The sequence below is a fragment of the Mus caroli genome, chromosome 10 (genome assembly GCF_900094665.2).
Source record: "Mus caroli chromosome 10, CAROLI_EIJ_v1.1, whole genome shotgun sequence".
NCBI classification, from domain to species: Eukaryota; Metazoa; Chordata; class Mammalia; order Rodentia; family Muridae; genus Mus; species Mus caroli.
Genome location: NC_034579.1, coordinates 6623524 through 6650121, shown reverse-complemented (window position 1 = coordinate 6650121; position 26598 = coordinate 6623524). Strand labels below are relative to the sequence as shown.

The following is a 26598-nucleotide window of genomic DNA, read 5'->3' as shown; positions in this document are numbered from 1 at the left end:
TTAAGAGTTTGAGAGGAACACTCCTCCATTGTTGGTGGGATTGCAAACTTGTACAACCACTCTGGAAATCAGTCTGGCGGTTCCTCAGAAAATTGGACACAGTACTACTGGAGGACTCCGCAGTACCTCTCCTAGGCATAAATCCAGAAGATGTTCCAACCGGTAAGAAGGACACATGCTCCACTATGTTCATAGCAGTCTTATTTACAATAGCCAAAAGCTGGAAAGAACCCAGATGCCCCTCGACAGAGGAATGGATACAGAAAATGTGGTACATTTACACTCTGGAGTACTACTCAGCTATTAAAAAGAATGTATTTATGAAATTCCTAGGCAAATGGATGGACCTCGAGGGCATCATCCTGACTGAGGTAACCCAATCACAAAGGAACTCACACAATATGTACTCACTGATAAGTGGATATTAGCCCAGAAACTTAGAATACCCAAGATATAAGTTACAAATTGCAAAACACATGAAACTCAAGAAGAACGAATACCAAAGTGTGGACACTTTGCCCCTTCTTAGAATTGGGAACAAAACACCCATGGAAGGAGTTACAGAGACAAAGTTTGTAGCTGTGACAAAAGGATGGACCATCTAGAGACTGCCATATCCGGGGATTCATCCCGTAATCAGCTTCCAAACACTGACACCATTGCATACACTAGCAAGTTTTTCCTGAAAGGACCCAGATAGAGCTGTCTCTTGTGAGAAAATGCCAGGGCCTAGCAAACACAGAAGTGGATGCTCACAGTCAGCTATTGGATGGATCACAGGGCCCCCCAATGGAGGAGCTAGAAAAAGTACCCAAGGAGCTAAAGGGATCTGCAACCCTATAGGTGGAACAACAATATGAACTAACCAGTACCCGCCCCCCTACCCCCACCCGGAGCTCATGTCTTTAGCTGCATATGAATCAGAAGATGGCCTAGTCGGCCATCAATGGAAAGAGAGGCCCATTGGTCATGCAAACTTTATATGCCTCAGTACAGGGGAACGCCAGGGTCAAGAAGTGGGAGTGGGTGGGTGGGGGAGTGGGTGGGGGAGCGTGTGGGGAACTTTTGGCATAGCATTGGAAATGTAAATGAAATAAATACCCAATAAAAAAAAGAACAGCAACAAAAAAAGAGTTTGAGAGGAGAGTCTATGGTACTTTTCAGTGTCAATGTCATAGCTCTGTTGAAATGTCCGTGAAAAACAACCTCCATTTTCTTGCTGTATTGATTTTGGAATAAGTCACTTCAATAATAATATCAGGGTAGTGGGCCAGACTGATGCTGAATCTTGGCTATCCCTATGCTCCATGGGTCTGTTCCTAAAGAAGTACCTTCTTAGCCCCATCTCTGCCATCATCCACTCTTCCAAAAAGGAATAGGTTGTAACACTTGTCTCAGAGACCCACTGTGGCCATATTGCATTTGAGACAACACACACACACACAATCAGTCCCACCGTTCTCATGTTGACACAATTTTTTGAGCTTCAATGAAAATGTGCTGAGCTTCAATGAAAATGAGTGTGCACACACATATTCACGTGTGTGCACCTGTATGAGCATGTTTTTGTGCCAGAGGTTGATATGAGAAGTCTGCTTTAGTCACGTTCTCCATATATTTGAAGGAATATGTCTCATTGAACTCAAAGCTTGCGATTTCAGCTAGGTTGACTGGCCAGCAAGCCCCAGGGATTCTCCTGTCTCTGGTTCCTTAGCCCTACTACCGCAGGCCTGACCTGCAGCATGAGTTTTTATGTGGTTGCTGCTAAGAATCAAACCCTGTTCTTCGTGCTTACACTGCAAGTAATCTAGCAGCTGTGTCATATCCTCAGCCTCTTTTTCTTTTTTTCCTATTTTGATATCTATCAGTCTAACTTGTAGCTCAGGCTTGTCTGGAAATTACTACATAACCCAGGTTGACCTCCAATGCAAAAGCTTCTTGCTTTATTTTTGTGAGTGCTGGGATTAACATTACATACCGCCACCCCCTACTGATGGGCATTTTGATGACTGGTGTTTTAGCATGGAAAGTCTACACATTAACTTTGGTAACATACTGAATTTAAATAAAAACCACTGCCGAATAAGGTCCCCATATTGGAAATCTGGAAGCAGAGATTGCTTCTGGGGCATCTAGGCCTTCGTTGTGTTCTCAATAACTGGCAATGAAAGTTTGCAGACCTCAAGCTTAGAGACGAAGGAGGAAATGGAGTGTTACACAAGTTCTTCACCTGTATATTAGAACCCCACGTGTTTAAGGGCAGACATATAGCAAGAATGGTTATTTTGTCTGCGTTATGTGGACAGTGCCTCTGCATCTATGAACATCTGTTCAGTCTGCGGGCAGGAGGGGCAAGAAAGCTACGGCAGAACACCCACATCTGCTCTCTCCTGTGCGGCAACCTCCCCTCTGATTAAGTTTGCATCCATGGAAAATTAAATCAGGAACTTAATGGGACCTTACAGCATGTGTGTTGGGAGTGAATTTCTTCCTGTCAATCTGTAACCCAGCTGAAACACTGCAGTGCGCAATGAACACAGCCTATTAATGTCATTATGATTACTGAACTGGCAACAGGCATTTTTTTTCAGAATCAAAGCTTCTTTAGAAATCAGTTGATTTGCAATATAATCTTTGAGCAACTGCAGATGCAGAGACTAAACCTTTCACTGTAGTTATGAATAAAATCTTGATTGAAGAAAAGAAAAATGTCATTCCAATCTTGGGTAGAAGATGTGTCACATCAGCAGTGTCTGAATGGGGAAGTGACATCTAGACTGGACCATAAGAGACTTGCTTTTCCTAATCACACTTGACTAAGGATCTTAGAAACTTCCAATAAAGAAAATCAGAAACTCATCTCAGGCCATCTTTCTGTGCTTCCGAATTGCTTTTCTTTAAATTATGCTTAAATCAACAAAAGGGACAGTTTAGCATATTGTCTTGTAAACTGTGAGAGGAGCCATTCTTATTTTCTTCAATTGGCTGTGAGCTGTCTTCAGAAATAGATTGAGAAATTATTCTGACTGGGAAGGCTGTCTGTGACTTGAGTCACTCTGGTCCCTGGAGTCATGAAAGCAGGTCAGAGCCTTGCTTCATGGCAGGCCTGTATCTGGGAATCGACCCAGAGATGGTGAATGGGCCGCCTGTACATCCTCAGAATCAATTGATAAGAACACAGAGGCGGAACAGTCCCCTGACTTAGTTCCTTCTTTGCAAAATTAGGAAATCATACTAGAACTTTTCTTTCTGCACAGAGTTTTCTTCATACTATTTTTAAACTACAAAGTTCAAATGCGACCCGTAAAATAAAACAACCTGTTCTAAATAGGAGTTGAGGTATAGAGCCCTCCTCTTTTCCCATATTGTCTGCCTTTGGAGAGTGCTTAAAATTCTAACAGGCTTAGGAAAATCAATACTCAGATGCTTTTCCAAGAATCCTATTGTTCTGTGCTCTCTGTTCCTAAAACTGCATGGGGTTCTAATAGCTGCCATTTCAAAGCATAATGTGTGTACAAGACCTAAAATGAGCATTTTACACTTGTTTAAACTTTAGAAAATCTTTACAACATGGGACTTCTCCCCTGTATAGGTTAAGCAGCTGACATCCAAGAGCTTCAGTAGCTTCCCAAGGGTCACACAGCCAAGAATTGTGGCCTTGGGACTCAGAGTCCAAACAGGAGACCTCACCATCACCAAAGGAATTGAAAGAAAACCTAGCTTGCTAAAATAGTGTAGCCCAACCTTCGAGCTTAGAGAGCCTGAGTTTCATCCTGGTCTATCTATGGCTTTCTCTTTCCTTGCCTTGCCTCCTCTCCCTTCCTGTCCACCTCCTACAAAGAAAAGTCCCAGAGTGAGTCTTTAGGATCAGGCATTCATCTCTCAAGTGGTTCATCATGACCACCTTAAAGAAGGTGGGACCAGGCACAGTGCAGCTGTTGTTACTGAAGCTGCATAGTGGTCCTCAGAGACAGGAAGACAGGAGACACAACTGCCAGGATGAACTAGAAACAAGTCCATTTCACTGAGATATTGTACCAGTTAGACTGCCAAGATGTTGCCCTTTTTCATCTTCTCATTAGATTCTAATTTATTATCTGCTTTGGTCATTCTGTGTGAGTAGGCATGAACCTGTTCTTATTTATGGGTTTCCATTTGAAACATATATATTTCTGGACAAATTATGTCTCTTCTACGTGAGCATGTTTATTGATTTGTATGTGTGTTTTGCTTCATCTTACTATCTTGGTTGTAAGTATGGTTTTTCCAACTGCCTAGGTGCTTCTCTCAAAATACCAATCCAGATTAACACCGAAACAAACTTTGGTGTAAACACTGTGCCCTGGCAGTTACAAACAGAAGACATTAGGCACTCAGATTTTTATGGAGGCGTCCATTGTTTCAAAACAAATCATCCCAAGCAGCGGGAGGAACACAACTCCTTCATACCAGTATCAAGATGATAAAAGGGAAATAAGACCACCTTCCTGCACACGAAGTTCAACAACATCCTGGCAATTGACCTCAGGCTGTGTAGTTATGGGAAATGTTCTATTTCCTTCCTTGAGTCACCTCAGTCGTGATGCTTACTGGGCCACACAAAACACCAACTGCAGCAAGAAAATGTAAAAAAAAAAGACCACAGAGTCTTAATCACATGAGACTTAATCACATATATTTAGGAGGAGAGAAAGAGAGAGAGAGAGAGAGAGAGAGAGAGAGAGAGAGAGAGAGAGAGAGAGATCAGCAGTATATGTTATAAAAGGACCATACCGTTTTCCCCAAATTCCCAGAATAGCTGGGGAAAAATAACAAGTCATTATGCCATTGAACCAGAATTCAGTTAAGCACAGCCTGGTAATCGCTTTAGTGAATAGATCCACCCTCTCCTCTTCTCTGCTCCCTCTGGCTGAATAACTTTAGGTTATTGGTGTTGTCTATGTAAGTCTCAAGAAGAAAATGGTGTGTCGAGATTCCAGCACCTGTATAAACTCAGAGTCCTGGAAAATTAAAGGGACACAGAGCATTGGCTTGAGGAAGGGACATTCAGCATGATCCTGAGGAAGGCTTACTTAGGTCATAATTCTCCATGAACTCACACCACCAGCCTTCAACCCTATCAGTCCTCGTAAGTAAGCCGCACATACCAGACAAGAGCTGTTGGGTACCAGTGTTCACACTCTTTCTCTTATTTAAAGTCCCCACACTTTATTTACTCATCTGAAAAGAGCCTGGGATCGTACTGTATTATAGTTTAAAGCACACGCTCACGCACTACGAGGGGAGCTTAGATGTCAAGATGAGAGAGTGACTGACTGAGTTCCTGTTGTTTCCATGGCTCCAGATCAAGAGCACCAAGGGCAGCTATCTGTGGTAAAGACCCTCATGGGCCTCAGAAACAGGAAGTCCAAAATCTACAGACTGTTTCTGGCAAACACCCTCAGACATTACCCAGAGAAGGGGTTAGGTGATATTCCACAGATGATGTTTGGTTGGTTCCTAGGAAAAGTAGTCTCTAACATTTCACACAGGATCCTGTTCTCCAGATTTATCAAGTTACTGAGCAGTTGCTGACAAGGGTATTCAGTTTTTGTCCTCTCCATTCTCAAGTGACTGAAAACCTGGTATGAAGCATCCAGTGTGAGATAAAGGTAACATTGTCTGCTTACATTGTAAAAGATGAGCCCAGTGACTCTCTTGGAGACAGTGGACCCAAGCATAACAGTGTTGTTTGGATGAGGAGGAGGTCAAATTTACATAAAGCTCTTTGTTTAAATGAATTGGAAAAAAGAAGGTGAAGAGACTGCTTGAAGCTGTTTATAACAGAGAAAGGAAATAGTGCAGGCTATCAAGAGAGCAAGCTTGAGACCAATCCAGATCTGTTTACTGGCCAGAAAAAGCCTTGCCTCAGAGAAAATACATGGGAACAAAGACTTACCAGAGAAATCGGTAAAGGATCTGGTCACAGACTGAGATCAACAGAACTGCAGAAGGAGAGAAAAATGTTTACAAAGAATATGTCAAATGACAAATATCTTGAAAACCCCCAAGCAGGAAAAACAATGTAAAATTCAGAAAATGCCATGTCTAACAAAGCTAGGAAATGGCCACAACTCAGTCAGTGTTCAGCAGAATTAAAAGAGCACACAGAGCGTCTGCTGCATCATCGCGTGTCTGACCCTGACAATGTACTGCAGACCAGAGACAGGAAGGAAGATGTGGTCTGCTGAGCGGAGGAAACCAACCCAAATGTCAGAAGTGATATGTATGCACAGGGCTCCCACTGAGAAGCATCTAGAGCCTCTGAGGGCATGCTTGCTTTCTTAGCAAGTCTGCATGTCAGACGCAACCAAACCTGGACCAATTCAACCTAAAAATGCACATCAGAGCTTTAGACGAAAAGAAAACAAGGGTTTTACTGAGTCCTGGGATAATATAAAATGCTAATATAGGTTGATATCTATTTTACAGCAATGTACAAGACACACACAACAATATATCCTCTGTATTCTACCATGAAATACTGATAGATCACTTATAAAATTCACCATGTTAGCTCTTAAGGAAAACACTAATAGATACCAAAAGGTACAAAGAAAAGGTAACATTAATAATGCTGAAATGAAACTAAAAATCCCATTTAAAAACATAAGATCTTCCACAGAAAATTTGTAATTCAAAGAATTAAATCAAAAGAAACAACAGAATACTTAGAAAGCTTCAATGAAATAAAATGTATAGCTTCATGTATTTACATCATTAAATAGTAATATAGTAGATTAAATAGGTATTCTATTTATGAACCATAGAAACAAGAAAACCACTTGGAAAGGTAAAATTAAAACATAAAGGTAGAATAACAAATTTATAAATGAGGAAATGTAAATTGGAAGGGATTAAATAATATAGAAGTAAATGACCTATGGATGGGTGAAAATTTTGAAAATGTGAGTTTAGCCACAAACTACTACTTAAACACTAAGAGAAAAAAATGAAAAAATACACTTAAAATATGAAAAATAAATATTTAAAAGCAAACTTAAATATGTTGAAGAGTCAACACTCTGAAAATACATTTTGAAATACTGAATTGAGTTTACAGTTTCCTAGGAAAATGTGAATTATTAGAAGACATTTCAGAAAACAGAAAATGTAAACAGATTAAAACCAATAAAAGAAACAAAATTACTACAGAAAAGTATATATTTTGAAAACCTTATACAAAAATCTTTTGTTTCTGTGTGTGTGTGTGTATGCGTGTGTGTGTGTGTGTGTGTGTGTGTGTGTGTGTGTGTATGCATGTGGTGTGTGTGTGTGTGTGTGTTTGTGTGTTTCTCTTTGGAAATAGAGCCTCACACACCCAGGCTACACCTTTGCTATGTAGCAGAGGATGATCCTGTCTTGCTGATCCTCTGTCTACACCTCTTGAATGCTGATTTCAAGCATCTGCCACCACACCTGATTCTCCAAACAATACTGTTATTTACACATTAGGAATTGTGGGCAAAGTGATAAAGTCTTTTATTATTACTTTCAAAGCCAAAATATATATCATATTATGAAATGATGAAGATAACATGAATATATACATTAAAAAATGTATTTTTGTCCCCACTACACAACATAAACATCCCACATGGATTGTAGAATATCACAGTGGTGGAAATGAAGCCTCCCTGTATGACCAGCTGTATGAACCTGTCCATTGCAGTAGAGCATGCTTGGTTCACACAGAGTGACCACTGTGTCTCTCCAGTACAGCAAGAGTCCACTTGGAAAACCTCCCAGGTTAGTGCAAGTGTACTCTGTAAAGATTTCATGACAAAAATAACAAAACAAACAAACAAAAAGCCCAAACCAAAAACAAAACAGAACAAAACAAAAACCTAAAGAAACTTTTTTAACTGATCAAAGATGAACTTTAGGGAAAAGATACATGAACAAGGAAAACACACACACACACACACACACACACACTCACACTCAATGTATAAGGATAAGGAAATAAATAACAACACTCAATGTATAAGGCTAAGGAAATAAATAACACTACATAGTGAGCAAATAAAAAAAAAATTGGGAAAAAAGGATGAACTAGTAGAACAATAGCTAAAGACACAGGAAATCCATAAAAGAATGTAAATAACAAATATATGGAAAGAGTTCCATCTTACTAAAAGCCAGAGAATTATAAATTAAAACAAATGTGAGGTACATGTTTTTCGATTAAGTTTGTGAAGATCTTTTCAAACAAATGGCCAAAGCGTCTATTAGTTACACTAGTTGTTTTTCTGTTTTTGGAAAGAGCATAAATTATAAACTGCAGACCAAAGAGTGGTCTTTCAATTAATTCTTTAGAATTATATTTCATATGAAAATCTGGAAAATGCCTCAATGCTTCAGATAAAAGACTGGTTAAATCAAGGTTTTTAAAAATGTATTTTATTTTATTCTGTTTTATATGCATGAGTATATTTCCTACAAATATGTGTGTATACTGGGTGTGTGCCTGGTACCTTGCAGAGGCCAGAAGAGGGAACTGGATCCTCTGGAGTTGCACTTAGAGACAAGTGTGCTGGGGCACAAACCTTGGTCCTCTGCAAGAGCTTCAAGTGGTCATAACCACTGAGTTCCCTGGCCAGCCCAGTGGTTCAATATGTTTTTAACCAAATCATGTTAGCAGATATGTTTTAAAATGTGCTTTACTTACATTGTATTAGTAAGGCATGTAATCAATATAATATGGTCTGAAATATATTTGACAATATTTCACAGAAATCTTTCTTGAGTAGCCTCATCATGCAAGTAAGACTTATTTCTCTACTACAATAGCAGATTTGTCCCCTCGTGACCGTCAGCACCTGACAGACCGTTGCAAATGCAGAACCTTGAGTCTTGACTTGAAAACTGACAAGGAAGAGTCTAGAACTTTCTCTCTTGGATGCCTGGCTTCGTCGTGAGAACACGCTAATCTGACCATCTAACTCACTCCACAAATACAAGAGACACAAAGAATGGAGTGGTCCTACCTCAGGACATTGTAGTACAGCCAGCCTGCCAGCTGACCACACATTCACGCATGCTCATGAGGAACCCGGCTGGAATGTGCTTGACATGCCCAGATCAGCGGAAGGACTCAGACATTTCCAATAGTTCCTATTTCAGCTGCCATTCTTGGTGTACTGTAGGAATCTGCGGCTGATTAAACCTTAACGTTCAGGATTTTATTCAATGTTAGGCTTAACTGGAAAAGGCTGAGCTAATTAAGTATTTATACCTAAGCATATTGCGTCAAACAGTAAAGGAAAGCATTGGCATTGGGAATCCTGGTCATAATATTGAAAGACAAACCAATCGGGGTTTTGATATCGAAGATAAGCAAGGAAGATCAAGATGTTGCTGCTTCTAACCAATCCGGGAGTGAGTAAGGCTTTTCCTGTAAAGGAGAGATACTAAGAGCATAGGGCCTGCAGGCAGTCCAGTCTCTTGAAATTACTCAAGTCTCCCTAGAACAGATACAGAGTAAATGGAGTGGTGGGGTAAGGTACCAAGAGATTTACAACGGCAGTCTAAGTGTGGCCTTCCGTGAGTAGTTCAAACCTCCCAACGGTGCTTCTGCCTGTGCAATCTCATGTTCAAGCTCTGTTTCTACACAGCTGATCTACATCGTAGGCAGAAGAAAGGCATATAACGTCACTTTAGAAAGTTAATAAAATATATCAACTCTGTGTGTGGAGAGATTTAAAACCTTTTATTTTAAATAATTTAAAAATATAACTGAACATTTCCGTTCAAATACAAGGGAGTAACACAAAGAGATATAAACGCTTAGAAATTAGTAAAAGAGAATAAGTAATGAATTAAAATTTATAAAACCTCAGACTTAGTAAGTAACTACAAGAATTAATCACATGGGAATATTTATCTATTTACATTTATATAATTTTTTTATTGACATAGGTTCTCACTGTGTAGCACTGGCTTTCCTCTAACTTGCTACCTACACCAATCTGATCCACACACCTCTACCACTGTGGTGTTGGGATTAAAAGCATGTGCTACCATTTCCGGCAGAAATAATTTTCATAGTTTGAAATACTACAATGAGACTCTTGTACCAAAGGTACTGCTGAGGGCCAAAGTTATGTTTTTTTTATTTTAATTACTGTGTCCAAAGATCCATGAAACAAAAATGCCTGTAGCAAAGGATCACCTCTGGGTGCAGATGGAAACCAGAAGACCCCTGTCTCAGGCTGCTCCTTGGTTCCTGTTGGAGGAACTTTTAAATTTAATTTTCTTTGACATTTTCATGTAAGAATAATATTTATACCATTCCATTTCTCCCTTCTTCCCTCTACCTTCACTCACATCTTCTTCTACCACCTTTCAAATTTATGGCTTCTTTTAATATATATATATATATATATATATATATATATATATATATCCTACTGAGTCCATATAGTATTGCTCATATATACACATGTTTGGAGCTGAAAACTCAAGATTGGATAATCTATAAGACAGCTTGTCCCTGGAGAAAACTGACATTCTTTCCACCACAATCTCAACAGCCATTGGTTGCCTGTCCCTCTTCATCTAGAAGTGAGACCTTGTGCCATGTTTGTTCCCTGTCCATGTTGGCATGTTGCTTGGCCCAGTTAAGTTATCTCAATGATGCAATAGTAGTACTTTTATCTTGGTATTACCAACAGCTGTCTAATTGGATTTAAGGCTCAAATAATAAGAGAAGATTCGTGTCTGGTACTGTAAACCTAGCCAACTATCCATAGCTGATGAGGTCATAGACCCTAGAGGAGAACTTACTGTTGCCATTTTTCTAAATCAATGTCATGTCTAAACTGCATTTTAAGCCTATCTTCATGCCTGCAGATAAATTTCGCTTTCACCCCTTACTAAATAAGCTTCCTTACAAAAGACTTAAAAACCTTACTAGTTTTACATACAACAGCCTTCAAGTGTAAGGGAAAGAAAAAGGCAAAAAATAAATAAATAAATAAAAAATCCCAGTAAGTTTGATCCTTACATGGTGTAAGATATATTTCTAATTTCTCACTTTTCTCTCAAAAATATAGACATTTAGCCTTCTGATGAATATGATAAAAGAAATTTGACCTTTTATTGGTAGATGCTTATGCAAAGAATATGCTTGAGTCTTATTTAAAAAATGAACGACTGCATACAAATACAGCTTCTGTTAAAATAAATAGGAGTCATTTGACAATTGACTTTTAAAGATAGTTGACTTATATTGATTTATTAATCTATTAGTTTGTGAACTGAAATCACTCCAAACTAAGAACATGTTTAACATACAATTATTTTTGAGTTTTATTACACCAATAAGTATGGATTTGTTTCTATGTTTGAAATGCATAAAGCCTATATCTTACCTTCAAGGTCCTAATACATATTTCTAATGTATGAGGAAATTCTTAGGCATCTTTTGAACAGTCAGACAATACAATTTGCAGAGTCCTATGGACTAGCCCAGAACATAAGATGTGGTGAAAACAAATGCATTCTTGGTTCGACATAATCTGATTCATTTCCTAAAAGCACAGCCTGAAATTTTACTTTTTATTATACTTCATTGCTTTGTTTTCTGTGTATGTGAATATGCATGCATGAACATATACCATGACACATGTGTGGAGATCACAGATAACTTGCAGGACTAGGATTTTCCCTTCTACTAGGTGGGTCTTGGTGTTGAACTCAGGTTGTCAAGCTTAGGAACAGGTGCCCTTAACCAAAGAGCCATCTTGCCAGCCCACAGCCTGATATTTTAAATTTCATACTGTATAACCATTTTGATTCACATTCCTATGAGTATATGAAAATAGGAATTTCCAGGTACAATTAAAAAATAACAGAACTCGGCAGTTAATATTATATAGTCAGGTTTAACTGTGTATATACCCACTTATCAGTCTTTCATTCTTTCCATCCTTAAAGCAGAGTTTTGATGGTAGCCAAATGCCTCAGTGGTGGTCAGTGAAGATGGGCAACATAAGAAAATTTCTGAATTGTTTTCAAATTGCAATGGGAAACCTCTGAAGAGTGTTAAAGATGTAACACAATTCCAATGTTATGCTTTCCTAAGGTTATGATATGACGACAGATTAAGGAGGAAAGAGGAGAAGGAGGCCAGCTGGGAGTGATGACACACAAGCTCTCCTCTCCAGTTCCTCACACTGTTACATGTTATGGCACCTGTGCATCTCACTCAGCTCCCTCCCTATAGGACACTAACATCCTTGATAAATGGAAGTCTGTATCTCATAGCTTAAAAAAAAAAAATCTCTCAAATTGTCTTAGTTAGACCTTTACTGCTGTGAACAGACACCATGACCAATGCAAGTCTTATAAAGACAACATTCACTTGGGGCTGGCTTACAGATTCAGAGGTTCAGTCCATCATTATCAAGGTGGGAGCATGGCACCATCCAGGCAGGCATGGTGCAGGTAGAGCTGAGAATTCTGTATCTTCATCTGAAGGCTACTAGTGGAAGCAAAGCTTACAGGCAGCTAGGATGATGGTCTTATAGCTCACTCCCACAGTGACACAATTACTCCAACACCTTCTAATCATGCCACTCCATAGGCATGTACAAATCATCATACAAATCTTCTAGAATTACCCGTATTTAAAAATCGGTCCTGTAATTTCCATATAGTACAGAGAAGCGAAGAATCCCAATATGTCAGACTACAAGCACAGAAAGAAGTCCTTGATTTTGGCTTGCAATATGGCCATTGCAACCCAGAGTACCAAACTCCGTGCGGAACATGTTGTAAGTTTAAATTACTTTGTAGCTGTGAGAAGAAAAATTACTTTCAGGTAGGTTTTGAGAATGTATGAAGACTGAAAAAGAAAGGACAGAAATCCCTTTGTCATTTCAGGAGCTGTTTTAGAAAGAGGTACATTTGCTTGCCTGTTGTTCATCAGCCAATTTTCAAGGCAATTTGAGCTCACTTTTTGTAAAAGCGTCTTCAAGAAAATATTCTGTGAAGGGCTTTGGGACACAATCAAGATAAATGGCACCCTTACATTCCTCCCATACTAAACACCCCTTTATGAATGCATCCAAAAGAATGTGTCTAGGAGCCACCTGCTCTGTCCCTGTCCTTATGCCTGCGGTTTCCTTCCTCGCCTGTTACTGCTTTATCTTCTGACTTCTTTCCCTGCCAAGCAGACTCTCCCTCCATGATTTGCTTTCTGAGTGACTCAGGTTGAGAGTTTGATCAAGGATTTAGCTTTAGGAAGAAGGAAATCACAGATCTCTCTGACATGTCTCTCACTATTATCTGCAAACTTAAAACAAAACAAAACAAAACAAAACAAAACAAAACAAAACAAAACAAAAAAACACTTCTCCATTTAAAGATCAGATTATTTGTTTCAAAAAAGCACCTGTGACAACATTTTGGTAGATTTGCGATTGTCCCTTAGATTAGTTCCTGTTGCAATTAAAATTCACACTTATAACAGAAAAGAAAAATTAGACATTTATAAAATTTTGGTAAAAAATATCAAAAATTAGTTTGTAAACTTTCATTATACAATCTTGGAATAAGAATAAATTACAAGAAAATGAAGATTTAATTTGCTCAGCATTTCTGGTGTGATAAAAATAACAGCAAGCTCGGAGCCAGAAGCTACAGTCCTCTATGTGTATGAGCTAGAACCTCAGATAGAGGTTTTTGTAAATAGATGGATGAAAATGAGGTGGGTAGGGTTCTTCCTAAACAAACTGCAGGGTCTGGAAGAGATAGGCATGGAATTAGGGAATTGGAGTTCACTTAAAATCTAAAGTTGGTGTTGTTTATCCAGATGCTATCTTATTTAGGTAATCCCTGTGTCCGTTTGGTAATTTGGCTCTCTCTTAGTTCCTCCTACTCGTTATCTCTGCTTTTCTTTAGTCTTAACGTCTTCTGCTTATTTCTTCACCAAGGAGGAGCAGGGCCGGGGGGGAGGGTATAGGGGACTTTGGGGAAATCACTTGAAATGTAAATGAAGAAAATATCTAATTAAAAAAAAAGGACTACCTCACAGCTCACATATGTTCCTAGAAACTACAGACCCATCAGTTATAGCCTCCATGTTCTTTGGTGGGATGCTTATCATTCTGGCTAGGCTAGATCATTGTTAAAATAATGCATTCAAAAAGTTTATCTTTTAGACACGGGACCTTAGATCAGACATAGAGGTGGGCAAGGCATAGATAGTGTTTAGGCACATAAAATGGCCCCAGATGAATGTCACGAGGCTTTGGATCTGCAATATTCCAACCCCTTCTTAGTCACTGAAGTGGAGGACTTAGCATTCTTCTGGGAACTTGTATTCGCAGAGTTTTCTTATGACTGCAGCATTTATACGCTGTGTCCTGTAGCTCAAGTGCCCTTTGGAGGGGCAACTGTCTGCCACTGCTTACCGTTTACCTGTTCTTCCCTGAGTTAGAATGCTTTTAACTGAAAGACTCTGAAGAGAATCTCATATTGACAAGACGATGCTTTGCCGTTTGCTTCACATTTGAACTAGGAAATACTCACTATCTTCCTGTACGCACAGGGAGGGTCATGATCTCAGTCTCCTTTGCTGAACTTCAGGGCCATTTTTAGGAGCATCCTTCATTACACTTTCCTTGTATTATTTGCCTTTAATTCTCCAAAAGAAGAGAGAGAGTTGAATGTGTCTGTTAGGCACCATCATGCCAAAATGTCTCTGGCTGTTCCTAATCAGTGGGTGGATGTACCACCCTTAGGTAAACATTCCATTTGTAAGGTGGCCCAGTGACCTGCTGCTTCTGGGATGGGACCACTTGGTGGTTTTCGATGGTGTGCTCTTCTGAAGAAGCTATTACTATTAGAGATGTGAATGAGGGCCTAGATTTCTTCTCTAGCAATTTCTTCCTACATATCCATTTATACATCCATATGAGAACTACCTTGTGCTCTTCAAGAACTTTTGACCCTTAAGGTATTATAAAAATTTCAAGTAATTAGTGATCAAGGATTCTTGGGCTTGTTTCTGATTTATTTCTAATGTGTAGAGCATTATTCTAGATGTTGGGAAAACAGCTATTGATGCCACAGAACAAATGAGTAACAAAATTCTGGCAGGAATAGAAATTTTGTCCCAGATGGTACAAATAAAATGATTATAATAGTAAAGCCTACTCAGATATGTTGGGAAATGTTTAAGAAATGAAGAACAGAGCTTACATCACCTTACGCCTAGCAATAGGAAGTAGCAACTGCCACATAAAATGTCCAAGGTGCAATTATAGAATCTGATGACCTAGATTGTTTTGTTTGTTCCTGGGATTTTTCTCGTATTTTAATTTTTATATTTTTACTCTTTTCTGCAGCATTCTGAAGGTGTCCATTCTCCTGGTGGGTTTGAGGCTGCCTTTAATATATGGCATTCATGCTGAAGCTTTTCTGACCATGTTGTCTGGTGTTATATATAGCTAGAACAGAAAGAAATGGTGGTTTGGTAGGTCAAAAGTCAAGAAGTCTACGTAGTTTAGTCTGATAGATTTATTGTTTCCCCCTTGTTTTCTGAGTAGTATCACATTATGTGTCTCTTTTCAAAGCTTATACTTAGATGATCCATGCCACTTTACAGTGTTTCTCAGCATATTTGTTTCCCCTTTCCCTTCCTCTTCCCCTTCCCCTCCTCCTCCCCTCCTCCTCCTTCTTTTCCCTTATCTTGTACTTTCTCTTTGTCCCCAAATCCATTCATTTTTAATATTTTAAGTAAACTAAATTTAACAGAGCTTATTAGAACAGGGGCTGATTCAAGGTTCGGGCAACACTCAGAGTGAAGAGAGGTTCAGAGAGATGGATGTACCATGGAAGCATGGGCCTGCATGGATGAACAAAAAAAGATACCAAAAATAATCCAATGATTAGCATGGGAAGCCCCTGCCTGGTTAAAGGTTTGGCGATTGCTGCCTTCAGTTGGCTCAATAGGAACATGAAAACTGACAACACAAGGACCTTTTTGCACATTTCTCCTCACTTCCAGCCAGTGTAATGCTGTTATAATGTTTGGATATTTTTACCTGGTGCTAGCCCACAGATAGGGGTATAAATTCACCACTTTGGAATTCTGATCACATAAACATTGGCCTGTATTGTTCAATTTCCATGTTCATCAGCCTTTCTCCCAATTCAGTTGCTTGTTAACCTATACAACACTTTCATCAAACTTTAAATTCATTAATTACTGTAGTGCATTCTAGAATTTCTAGAAGATAGCACTTTCTCAATAATATGGTTTAAAAACTTATAACCCAAAAACTAAAGTGCCTTTAATAATTTAATGTTAATTTTACCAAATGTCAGTGCCATGCTATGAAGCGCAATAGACTAAATGTGTCTGCTATTTCTATCTCCATTAATCTACTCACCTGCCATAAACTGGGCTGTGATCTTGGAAATAACCCACATTTGTTTGTCTCAAAGCAGTCTTGAATTATAACTCCAAGGAATATCGACATGCTCTGTAAAGGATATAGATACTTAGCCTAACACCTGTTAAGAGTAACCACAAGACTGTGGTATTAAAAATTGTCTGATATTAATTTAAAAAGAAACAAAATGACTTGCATACCATGAGATCTGTGAAATAGCCATATCTCAGAATTTAATTCATAACAAAGATGGTGATACTCATCATCCTGCTTAGCAAAGGATGATAGGAAAGCTGCTCATAAATGGGAAAACCCACACCATTATTACATGCCAAAATGGAATGTAGAAATATTAAAGAAATAAATCAAGAAGACTCATAAAGAGTGAAGATATTATGCCTTAGGGATAGGGAATAACTTTCAAATGATTCTCACAAAACATCAGTTATTAGATTCAGTCCCACCAAAATTAGGAAATATTTTTGAGGGTAAAATTAGCAGAAATATGTCAGAGACATTTCATATGTCTAAAATGACAGGGGAACAATCATCCAGACTGTACACAAAATACACTCTTATGAAATGGAAATCCCAACTTTTAAATATAGAAAAAGATGTTTGGGTCAATTTGCAGCTAAATAAACCCAAAGACTTCACAAAAATATGTAAACAGATGTTTAAACCATTAGTAATCAGAGAAATGTGATTTTGAAACAAAGAAAATGTCATGTTAGACTTACTAGATCCTAGATAGAATGTTCAGTCGAAAAGCTAAGAAACACAATATCACTTAATGTATTACTTAGAGCTTTACAAGAGATTATGGCACTAGGTATATGTTGCAGAATTGGGAAGAGCTAACTAGGGCTTTATAAAGACAAATGGTTAATTGACTGAAAGTGCACCAGAAGGTCAAGAAAACTTTAGCTCATTAACACAGAACAAACCATAACACAGAGACCACAAATAAGATTCCCTAAGTCATGCTGGATTCCCACCTCTCTCACAGGAGTCCCACCTATAGGACATCTGGTGTGGAAGTCTACGATCATCCAAGTCCTGTTTTCCTGTGAGTCCCTAAGGGCCTCAAAATCCTACTGAGCAGTGCTAGTCGGGATTCTCCAGCGCAGTAGGTCCCAACCTTCCTAATGTTGCAACGCTTTAATACAGTTCCTCGTATTGTAGTGATTCCCCAACCATAACATTTTTGTTGCCATCTCAAAACTGTAATTTTGCTGCTGTTATGAATTGTAATGTAAATATCTGATATATAGGATATCTGTGAAAGGGTCACAGGATACCACTGATCTAGAGAAAAAGGAACATTATATATTGCTGATTTCCTAGATTGGCTTATTAACATAGACGACTGGATAACCCCCAAATAGTTGTCTGCTCGCAATAGACAATGTTGCTATACAATGTTTGGTAGCTATACAATCTAAGAAGCCAGAGGGCTCTTAAAGGGGAATTAGGGATGAGGTCCTACTCTGAGGCTGAAGTTCTGGAAACTCCCTGGTCTGGTTCATTTTGTAAGGCTGAAGAAGCTGGAGACTGACATCAGGAGGGACAGAAGCAGCAACAGACAATGACTCTTATGAAGAGTGAAGCCTGCATGAGCTGGCTAGCTTTAAGAAAATTAGCACACAGGCATTAGGTGTACAATGGCATTGTCAAGCAATGTTTCTGGAGGTTCTTCTCTCTCATCTCTCCCATCCCTGCTACTCCTGATGTCTGCTATAACTCCTCGCCTAGTCACTTTTCCTCTTTCCTGGCCTCTGTGTCCTTTGTACATCCTCTCCCCATCCTGTGTTTCCTCATCACTTATTTTTACATTCGCTATCCCCCACTTTATGGTCTGTGATGGTTTGAATGAAAATGCTATGTTTATAGGGAGTGGCACTATTAGGAGGTGTGGCCTTGTTGGAGCAGACATGGTCTTATTGGGAGAAGTATGTCACTGGATGGGGGCTTTGAGGTTTTAGATGCTCAAGTCAGGCCCATTGTCATGTTCTCTTCATGCTGCCTGCTGATGCAGATGTAGAACCCTGAGTACCCTCTTCAGCACCATGTGCATGTATGCTTGCATACCACTACCCTGTAGGCCAGGAAGATAATGGACCAAACCTCTGAAACTTTAAGCCAGCCTCAGTTAAATGCTTTCCTTATTAAAATTTCTATGGTCATGGTGTCTCTTCACAGCAATAGTTTCTACCCGGACTAAGACAGGGTCTCTTCGTATTCATAACCCTCTGCTCAGTCCACCTACTCACATACTCCATATACTAGGAGCCCCAGATGGGGGAGGGGTATATGATCTGTCTCTCTGGTCTTGAGTCACTTCAGAGATACTTTCCAAAGATTTTATATCACTTGGCAGAAGAAAGTGAGACTGTTGCTTAGATTACATTTTAACAGCATAAGCAATATTTAATCCAAAATATGTATTTCTAAAGACATGATTTTGATATAAACTAGAAGACTTAGGATTCTAAAGACTAGGTAGGCTGGATATACAACAGGTTGTTTTTTGTTTTTTTTTAATTTTTTTATTGGTTAATTTGTTAGTTTAAATTTCAAATGTATCCCCTTGCCAGTTTCCCCTCAGAAAAACCCCCATTTCACCACTCCCCCTGCCTCCAGGAGGGTGCTCCCCAACCCACTCACCCACTCCTGTCCCACTGCCCTGGCATTCCCTTATGCTGGGGAATCAAGCCTTCACAGAACCAAGGGCCTCCCCTCCCTTTGGTGTAAAACAAAGCCATCCTTTGCTACATATGTGGCTAGAGCCATGTCCTCCGTGTGTATTCTTTGGTTGGTTGTTTAGTTTCTTGGTGCTCTGGGGGGTCAACAAAGGGGAGAGAGAACCTGTAGAGACCATATCCAGAGGTTAGACATGGCCCCAAGTTGAGGGATGGGGCCACTCACCCTTCTCAAAATTTTAACCCAGAATTGCTCCTGTATAAAGGAATACAGGGACAAAGAGTGGAACAGAAACTGAAGGAAAGGCCATCCAGAGACTTCCCCACCTGGGGATCTTTTGGGAACAAAATATAGGGGCGGGAGCCCTGGGGGTCCTGGGGAAGAACGGAAGGAAAATTATGCCCATGCCCTGCCAGAGTTTCCCTATTCTCTGGTCAGTCAAGCATGGGAGGGCTGCTACCTACCCTATCCCTGGGTGGGCATTTCCTCTATCCCACTCTTCAGGGGTTGGCCAAGGGGCAGCTCTGCCTGGAGAAACCCCCCGGAGCTACTTTGCTAAAGCTACCAGGGTTATGGGAGAGAGGGAATAGGGGAAGGAGTTCCCAACACTGACCAGAGTGCACAGTGGAACTTGAAGGAGCAGAGCAGAGACTCTATGGTTGAAGATCTTTATTATAGAAATGGCAGGGAGAAAGAGAGAAGGTAGGAGAGAGAGAGAGAGAGAGAGAGAGAGAGAGAGAGAAGAAGAAGAAGAAGAAGAAGAAGAAGAAGAAGAAGAAGAAGAAGAAGAAGAAGAAGAAAGAGAGAGACAGAGAGAGAGACAGAGAAAGNAGAGAGAGACAGAGAGAGAGACAGAGAAAGCGAAAGAGAAAGAGAGAGAGAGAGAGAGAGAGAGAGAGAGAGAGAGAGAGAGGAAGGAAGAGGAAGAGGAAGAGGAAGAGGAAGAGGAAGAGGAAGAGGAAGAGGAAGAGGAAGAGGAAGAGGAAGGGAGGAGGAGAGAGAAGTGAGAGGAGGGAGAGGTAGAGGAACAAAGGAGTAAGAGAGCAAGGTGGGGACTGAGTACCCCTTTTTATGGTCTTCACTGTTGCTAGGTAACTGAGGACAAGTTTAGCCTGAAGGTCAGAAGCTTGGGCCATTGCTTACATGACTACTGACCATGCTTTTCTTGTGGGGGCTGTGGGAGGTGGTACCACAGGCAGAGGCCAGAATTTCAGGAGCATGAGGGAATGCCTACCGTGTCATATAGGTGAATTATGACCATCAGGGTTCAGACCTCAGCTCTACTGGAGACCAGCCTGCAGTTCCCCACAGGTATCCATCCCATATGCAGCCACCAAACCCAGACACTTGCTTAAGCCAAGAAGTGCATGCTGACAGGAAGAATGTCTCCTGAGAAGCACTGCCAGAGCTTAACTGAAACAGGTTGTTTTTTAAAATGAGTTTGTTAAAAAAAAACTTTTCTCTGCTTATAACAATGTGTGTATGTACATATATACATATGTATTTCTTAAATATATATATTATACTTGTGTTTTTATGACATATTACAAATTGACTTATAAGTAGGTAGTCACATTAATTAAATCTTTTAATTTAGCCCAAATTCATTTTAACTTATACTATAATTAAAAATTTAAAGAACTGATCATCCAGTCTTAGTCAAACATTATTTGGTTAATCGCTGCCTCAGCCCTGATTTGACAAGTGTCTAAATATAGTCCTCTTGCTTAGCTTGGTTCTCAAGACACAGAAGCTTGTGTCCCAGGTCACAGTGTCACCCTCATGGACATTGGCCTCACTATTTCTAATACATACATACATATATATATATATATATTTGGAATGGACTTAGCATGTATTTTTTAATAGCAATGTTTTTAGAAATATAGTTAAGTGATCCATGTTTTGTCAAAATATTTTTTTCATAGTGGATATTAAGTGTTTTAGGCTTTTAGTTAAGAAAATGCATCGTAAATCAGTTTTATTTGGGAGATAAATAACACTGAAGAGTTTTCTAAAAGTTATTCTGTTTCCATAAATACTTTCTTATATATAGGCAAATATACAAAATCATACATATTACATATACATATATATATATATATATATATATATATATATATATATGCACATACATAAAAAGACTTGAAATAAAGTTATCCTGTATGAGGACAACATATCCTGAATGAAGCAAGGCAGGGGCTGATGTAAACTCATAGGAGCTATGATAGCATGCATGAGCCCTGTGTGAGCTCAAGACAGAAACCTGTCTCTGTCAAGGTATGCCTTAGTATTTATATAACAGCTGAATTTTAAAACATGATTTTTTTTCTATATTGGTGTAACTGACCTTCTGTGTATTCAGTGGCCATGGTTGGAAGCTGAGATAGGGAGAAAAGAAATTGTATTTTTACTTCTTTCTTCTACCATCAGCCAAGCTCCAGCCATCCCACCCACCTTTCCATGTTCTACAGTTCTGGAGAATCACCTGTCCTTTTGTACAGAAAAGCCATGGAGACCATGTTAGGTGTGATCTAACCAGTGTACGGTTGCCAAGAGGAAGGTCACTGCAGAGTGGAAATGTAAGCTAAGCCATGGGAAACACCTCTGTCTCATTCTCTACAGGTGAAATAGAGGGGGGCGGTGAATTCCAAAATAGAAAGAAGTAATGGGGGCAAAAACACTCATTCCAACCCCAGCTACAATATAAGGATAAGCTCCATTTAGACAGATTGTTTACATCTGTCAGTAATGGAACTCTATGCTCTGGTTTTCTTTTATATATATTTGACACTGTTGGTTCTCAGTGCTCACAAATTCACACCAACTTCCAATTAATTTATTCTACCAATCTTTCACCACATCCTTAAAATATGTACGCATATGTGTATATATGTATATATGTATGTGTGTATATATATGTGTGTGTGTGTGTGTAATATATGTGATATATATATATATATATGTCCTGAAAAATTGTTTTGAGGACCACAGCTCTCGAGAGTTATGACAGAATAGTAGTAACTTTAAAAAGAATGTGTCCAGATAACACGTGGAAGAAGCCAGCTTACCAAGGGAAACTTGAAGCCTTTCCTTATCTGGGCATCACGTAACCAACAAAGCATGTACAAAATAAAGCTGATAGAGGACAAGTTGGGGGCTATAAAAGACCACACACTGCAGCCAGATGTATTGGGGCTGTTTCCTCAACTCACTAGCCTATTCCACACCAGTATTCATCTGGAATAATAAAAAACCTAGGATAGCAAAAACTCTTCTCAAGGATAAAAGAACCTCTGGTGGAATCACCATGCCTGACCTAAAGCTTTACTACAGAGCAATTGTGATCTGCTTGTGGACGTTGTACATCGTGGTGCGCACTAGGCTCCGCACCACGATGTACAACGTCCACAAGCAGAAGATCAAAAATTCAGGTGACAGCAGATTCTGGCGAGGATGTGGAGAAAGAGGAACACTCCTCCATTGTTGGTGGGATTACAAGCTTATACAACCACTCTGGAAATCAATGTGGCGGTTCCTCAGAAAATTGGACATAGTACTACCAGAGGATCCAGCAATACCTCTCCTGGGCATATATCCAGAAGATGTTCCAACTGGTAGAAGGATACATGCTCCACTATGTTCATAGCAGCCTTATTTATAATAGCCAGAAGCTAGAAAGAACCCAGATGCCCCTCCACAGAGGAATGGATACAGAAAATGTGGTACATTTACACAATGGAGTACTACTCAGCTATTAAAAAGAATGTATTTATGAAATTCCTAGGCAAATGGATGGACCTCAAGGGCATCATCCTGAGTGAGGTAACCCAATCAGAAAAGAACTCACATGATATGTACTCACTGATAAGTGGATATTAGCCCAGAAACTTAGAATACCCGAGATACAAGATACAATTCGTAAAACACATGAAACTCAAGAACAAAGACCAAAGTGTGGACACTTTACCCCTTCTTAGAATTGGAAACAAAACACCCATGGAAAGAGTTACAGAGACAAAGTTTGGAGCTGAGACAAAAGGATGGACCATCTAGTGATTGCCATATCCAGGGATCCATCCCATAATCAGCTTCCAAACGCTGACACCATTGCATACACTAGCAAGATTTTGCTGAAAGGACCCAGATATAGCTGTCTCTTGGTAGGCTATGCTGGGGCCTAGCAAACACAGAAGTGGATACTCACAGTCAGCTATTGGATGGATCACAGGGCCCCCAATGGAGGAGCTAGAGAAAGTACCCAAGGAGCTAGAGGGGTCTGCAAACCTATAGGTGGAACAATATGAACTAACCAGTATTCCAGGAGCTCCTGTCTCTAACTGCATATGTATCAGAAGATGGCCTAGTCATCCATCAGTGGAAAGAGGGGCCCATTGGTCTTGCAAACTTTATATGCCTCAGTACAGGGGAACATTAGGGCCAAGAAATGGGAGTGGGTGGGTAGTGCAGTGGGAGGGTATAGGGGACTTTTGGGATAGCATTGGAAATGTAAATGGAGAAAATACCTAATAAATAAAAAGAAAGAAAGAAAGAAAGAAAGAAAGGAAGGAAGGAAGGAAGGAAGGAAGGAAGGAAGGAAAGAAGGAAGAAAGAAAGAAAGAAAGAAANAAAGAAAGGAAGAAAGAAAGAAAGAAAGAAAGAAAGAAAGAAAGAAAGAAAGAAAGAAAAGAAAGAAAGAAAGAAAGAAAGAGTCTGTCTCCTTGTCTTTGCAATTCATAAAAAAAGGTTGAGACTATGGGAACCAGGAGAACCAGGAGAGTTGTAGGGAAAGCAGGGCTCAGAAGAAAGACAAGCGCCTGAGCTCAGTGTCCTTTAGAAAGGTCTTCCCAGGACAGTCTGGAATCTGAGGCAGAGCTGAGCCCTTGCCAGGGAAAAGCTCAGAACCAGGGAGATCCCAATGGACCTATAGTTCAACAGGGTTTCCAAGGATTGGGATGGACACAAAGCTGAGGCCTCCTCACAGAGCACCTTCCTGCCAAAAATAAGGAGCTGAAGGTTGTACCCGAGAGATGGCAGAGATTACTGATGAAGGTCATGGGTCTGATCACGGTGGATGAACCAGGGCCTAAGTCTCAGTGTTGATGCAGAAGGACTTCAAGTATAGATCATCCCCGTCTTTCCTCTCTGCTGACTGCTCAGAGCCTGAGGAGCTCCCAGAAGACAGAGCACAGTCTGCAAACAGAGGGCATCACAACAGGTCCCCCCTACAGAGGCATTACCTCTCTGTACAGGAGGCATTTAGAGATATCTGAAGACACAATTATTACCCAGGAATAGAAGATTGGGTCTAGTAGACAGAAAGCGAAGATTTGTATAATTCTATAACTGATAATTCTACAATGTAAAGGATAGTTCCCTCCAAATAATTAACCAGACTTAAAAGTCAGCCTAGTTAAGTTTGAGAAACTATGTCCTACACTGAGATAATTTTGGCCTATTGTTAAATCAAGAAATTTGTAAAAGAAATTATGTCTATTTTTTAAAAACCAAAGAAAACCATATCTAGTGGATAGACTGAAATTTATAACTTTCTTATGCTTGGAGTACTTACCTACAGGTTACATCCCACATAACCTAAACTGAAATCAGTATAAAGAAAGCATTGTACTTCATACATGTGGTACCCTGAGGACCACATCTTAGTAACAGGGCACACTCTCAGTTATCAGTCTTTCACCCTTGCGATCTATTGACTGCTTGGGGCTGCAGCCCACTGCTTCAGTACCTCTTCCTAGCAACACAAGGGGAGCAATCGCAGGGATCCTCTGGAACAAAATTGCAATTCAAAACTGGAAATATGATTTCTTCTCAGCGTGTATTACTTACACATTATCCTAAGACACCCTTCAGGGGCTAGAGAGATGTCTAAGTACCTAAGAACACTTCCAGCGGCCCTGAGTTCAATTCCAAACAATGCACAAGGTGGCTCACAAAATCTGATGCCTTCCCTGGTATGTAGGCATATGTTCAGACAGCATTTATTAATAAATCTCAAAGATAAAAATGTCATCCTTCAGAGATAATCAAATGTTATTTGTGTAATGTAAAATAATCACTACTCAGTTATGCACTTATTATAATATTTCCAGAGGGGGAGAGAGAATCATAAGTAGCTTGATAGTATTACAAAGTAGCCAGTATCAAATAGGAAATGGAAAAGAAAACAGGGAAACAGGTAAGAGACACTTAAAATGGTGTCGTAAATAAGGGGAGACAGAAGACAGGAGAAAGACTAACATACACAGCTAAGCCATGTGTGATGACTTTCTAACCTAGGGCAATGGGCCCATGAACAGTTATTTCAGATGAAATGGTCTTTCTTCCACACTCTCCATTTGGACTTTCCTAAGAAAATGGAATGACAAAGCAAGCCACTAACTGACCAGGGAGACTATCATCAAAGAGACAAAATCAAAATGTTTCTAAAAAGAGCAGAAATGAAAGCAAAAAATCAAAGACAAGGAGAATAAAGGAGGGAGGGACTTAGAGGAAAATGAAGAGAAAATGAAAAAGAAGAGCAAAATGATCTGCCAGCAATTGCAATGAATAATAAATCAGCCTTGTTCACGACATGACCGAAGTATTCCATTTTTATGTGAAAGCAAATAACTGTGAAGTATCGGCAACATAAACAATGATTAAAAGAGATGAAATGTCCTGAGATGAAATGTCATAACATTACACACTGTCAGTTTGCAGTGTTCCCAAAATGTTAATGACCTCCCCTTCAGCTGCTGCTATCAGGGGAGAGATCTCAGGGGAAGGAGACCTCAGCTGTAGAGCTCCAGGGATGAACTCAGAGCCTCATCCTGTCTGTCTGTTCCCTCTTAACGGATAAAATACCATTGAAACTGAGTCAGTGACATTTGCCCAGGATTCAGAAGGGACTACTTGTTTCCTTTTTAAATTAAGTTTTATTTTACCTGAAAGTAGTTGAGTTTATCTTCCCATTTCAATAATGTCTCAGACCTGATTCAGTCAGCCTGAAACACTCTTTAGAATAATGGTCCTTTATCTTTCCCAGTGACATTTCTCCAGCAACAGCAACATCTGCAGAAGATTTAGGAAGTGACAGTTCATCATTTCACAGACTAATTCTGGAATAAAAGTGCGAGGCAGGGTGAATGCATAACGACTTTACCACTTGCCAGGCGTTTTAAAGAGTATCTTCCGAGCGGCCGGCCCCCTTCCCTCATTTACTTCAATAAAAATCATTAGTACTTCCGAAAACTACAATTATCTTTGCTTCCAAGCTAAAAAAAGAAAAAGAAAATAGGCCATCACTCTGTGGCCACTTCATTTAACTATAGCACTGGCTCAGTAACACTAAGCTGGTACACATTTCTCAGCAACTGGCAGTACTTTAGTGTGAGTGTTCGCTGATTCGCCCGCGAATGAGGACACCACACACAATAGGGTTCTTCTGCAG

The 26598-nt window shown here is 39.7% G+C and overlaps 1 long non-coding RNA gene across 1 annotated transcript in view; it reads right to left on the bottom strand.

Moving 5' to 3' along the window:
• Positions 1 to 16448: 16448 nt before the first annotated feature.
• Positions 16449 to 26598, bottom strand: part of LOC115032123 — a 14912-nt gene continuing 4762 nt past the window's right edge. The window contains exons 2-3 of the long non-coding RNA XR_003837756.1: positions 26093 to 26219; positions 16449 to 16535 (exon numbers count right to left, since the gene is read on the bottom strand). This is a non-coding gene — a long non-coding RNA (uncharacterized LOC115032123). The remainder of the gene's footprint in view (positions 16536 to 26092; positions 26220 to 26598) is intronic.